Below are 3,279 nucleotides of genomic sequence, written 5' to 3'. Positions count from 1 at the left end.
CAATTCAAGGTGCTGTGTCAGATGCAGGGGTAGCTACAGCAGTATCTAGAGCAAACTGAGGCATATGAGTGCTAGGGTCCCCCCCCAACCCCCGAGAGAGGCAGGAGGAGGTGAAGGGGGATCTGGGAGAGCCTGACATATAAGTGAATCTGAAAGGGAAGAGTACAGTTTCTAACTCCCACAGAGGTGCCTAGAGGCTCTCGGACTGGCAGTGGGGGTGCTGGCCCAGACCCATTCCGGGGGCAGGGGAGGACTGGACTGGATGACAAAGCCGGTGTATGTTTAAAAACAGCAGTGGGGTGGGGCATGGGTGGGAGGGCTTTGGCAATGGGGGACACTTTGGCAGCTGGGCCTTGATGTCCAAACCCCCAAATCCCAAAAGGCTGGCACTTCCATCTGTGGACAGAGCAGCCAGAGCCCAACCAGAGGCAAGTTCCTGCAGCAGTCAGTGGGGTGTGGGCTGGTGGGGTGTGGTGTCCTCTGGGCACACTCCCTGTCCCCTCAGCCAGGACATGCTTCCTTCCTTTCCTGCCCACAGTGACTCCTGAGGGGCTAGCAGAGGACCACAGAGAGAGCACCCTCCCTTTCCTCTTCCTCTCTTCCATTTCTTTCTGCTTCCTCCCTCCACCCATCCTTCCCTGGGGCCTTTTTCTTTTCTTCCTTTCTCCACCTGCTCCTGCCTTCTCTAGGCCTGGCTCTAGGCCCTAGCCCTCCTCCCTCCCACTAAATCCCTTCCAAGTGGGTGTATAGCATTCTTCGTTGTTTTCGGAAAGCCCTTGATGCCCATCTCTAGGCCAAGATGGCACCCACTCACTCCCCCACACGTGCACACACACACACTTACACGAAGCTGCTGTCATCCAGCCCCACACCAGACACAGCCCCTGCTCCTGGGATGGGTAGCAGTGGGTACTCCACCTTGGAAGTAACAGAAGTCAAATGATCGCAGGAGGATGGCAGGCCCAGAAGAGCTATGCATTTGCTATCATTACCACTATTATTATCCAATCCATTGTGGGCACTTGACCTGCCCTGGGAGGCTCTCAGTGACCTCAGCAGGGGGCCTGCAGGGCACAGATCCATTGCCTGAGGGCAGTTAGGAGAGGGGTCAAGCAGGAGCCCTCAGAGATTAGCCCCCCAGAAAGGCCAAGAATAGAGATAAGTTGAAAGGCCATTTGCCAGGACTGAGTGGGTGTCAGCTTTGAGGTGATGTATTAACAGACCTTAATGAGCTCGGGGAAGGAAAGTGATACTTCATTGCCTGGACTCTGGGACAGGATGTAGGTGAAGGAGGCAAGCGACCAGGCTCCCCCCACCTGCTAACTAGAGTCCTTACTGTGACCCACGGCCACCTGAGAGTAAGACCTGTCTGGTACTGAAAGATCCGGTCTTACCTGTAGGGCCTCTAAGGCTTCTGCCACATGCTGAGTGATCAGCCCTGTGAGGCTTGGGCAAGCTTTCCTGAGATTCTTGCACTGGACTGGGAGACCTGTGTCTCTAGGTAGACCTGAACATTCCTTCCAGGTGGTGCCTCAGAGGAAGCCCCCTCCTGTCACCATCTCAACCCGAAACCTGGTGCAGTATGGTCCCGGGGATACCCATTGTCACGGCCAGCTGGGCTTGGCATCCTGGCACAGTTCCAGATGGCTGAGGCGGCTCTGCTCCTGTGGACATTGGCCTCTTAAATCAGCCTCTGGCCCTCAAGCACTGTGAGGAAGGAGAATGGGAGTGTGGTGGGTCCAGGTCAGGCTTTGCTGAGCCCCTCCCCCCAAAGCCTCAGCGGTCCCAACAGGAAAGAGACTGCCATCAAGGAGCTCCTTGTTAGTCAGTTCCTGCCCTGCTGACTGGTGACAGGGGCGGTTTGCACCCTGCCTCGATCATCATGATGCTAGGGACCTCCCCAGCACTCTTGAGTCCTGGTGCATCCCTGATCTGTGGCAGGGTGTGTGTGGGAAGGTATGGGGTAAGAATGGGAAGGTGGGATACAAACTGGAAAATTCTGGGACTGGAAAAGCCCCTGGTCTTGATGAGTTTCAGAACTTTGTTGGATGTTGGTCTTATTTACATATTTGGCTATAAAAAATGGATGATTGGAGACCCATGCCTTCCCTTTCCCTGGCAATTATGGAGCTGCCTGGATCTGTGGGATGCCAGAGTGTCCAGAGGCATGGTCACTGGTGTTTGCAGTTCCGTGACAGCGACACAGAGGCCAGCGGAAGGAGGAAGCCCCTTCAGGGTGAATCCTGTCCTGCCAATGCTCACACTGACCAGCCACGCGGAAGGAAAAGGAAGCCTCAGAAGAGAGGCAGAGCCCTGAAGCGCTACCCACAGGCGGAAAACGATTGCCACAGAACCTCTGGACGCCCTGGGCTCCTCTAGAGCCTCCACCATAAGTGCAGCGCCCGTGCTCAGGGCCCCTAAGGCCGAGGAAATCTTGGCCTTTATCATCACGGAAGCTTTGAGATGCCTACCTAAAACTGTGCCTACTCTAGACTGGGAGTGCCAGTGCTTGGCACAATGCAGTTACCCAGTGCATATGCTGCAGTGCAAATGCCACTGGTCACCAGTGGTGGCTGGGGCTCCTTCAGTCCGCGCCGGTGGGCCCAGGGTGACCGTCGTCTCCTTGGGGGAAGCTCTCCAGAGCTTTCTATAAGCCCCTCCCCTAAGTCCATCTGCTCTTCAATCCAGGGCTCGGTCTTCTGTACACTTCCCACCCCACTCGTTCGGCGGCACCTGTGCAGAGACAGTGTCCTCGCCTGGCTTGTCCGTCCTGCCCTGGGCATCCTGCAAGCTATAGGTGCTCTGCACACCCGGGCCAGGGACGCAGGCGAGAGTCCACATGCGTCTGGAAGAGGTGGTCTTGGCCAGCCAGCGGACGGGGCGGGCCCGGTCAGCAGCCTTCCCCTTTGCCCTTCGACCCAGGAAGCGGCTCACAGCCAGCGGCCACTCACGGCAGCCTGGAGCTCTACCCGGGTCTCCGCGCCCGTCCGGCCTCCCCGGCCTCCCCGCCTCCGGGCAGGGCCTCCACCCCCAGCGCAACTTCCCGCTCCGACGGCAGGGGAGGCGGGAGTGGGCGAGCGGCCTGAGAGTGGCGCAAGGACACTCTCACACCGAGGGTCATTTGCTCTTTTTACCCCGGTGGCTAATTTATTTTCGAGCCGGGAGAGGGGGAGGCGGGGCGGCGGGGGACGCGCTGAGGGGCCGGGCGAACTGGGGCGGGGGCGGGGGCGGGGCGCTGGGAGGGGCGGGGCACGGGCCCGGAGGGAGGGCACTGGGGGC

The sequence above is a fragment of the Alexandromys fortis genome, unplaced genomic scaffold (genome assembly GCF_014885135.2).
Source record: "Alexandromys fortis isolate MF-2015 unplaced genomic scaffold, M_Fortis_MF-2015_v1.1 scaffold_216, whole genome shotgun sequence".
Classification (NCBI taxonomy): Eukaryota; Metazoa; Chordata; class Mammalia; order Rodentia; family Cricetidae; genus Alexandromys; species Alexandromys fortis.
Note: the sequence above shows the minus strand (reverse complement) of the source record.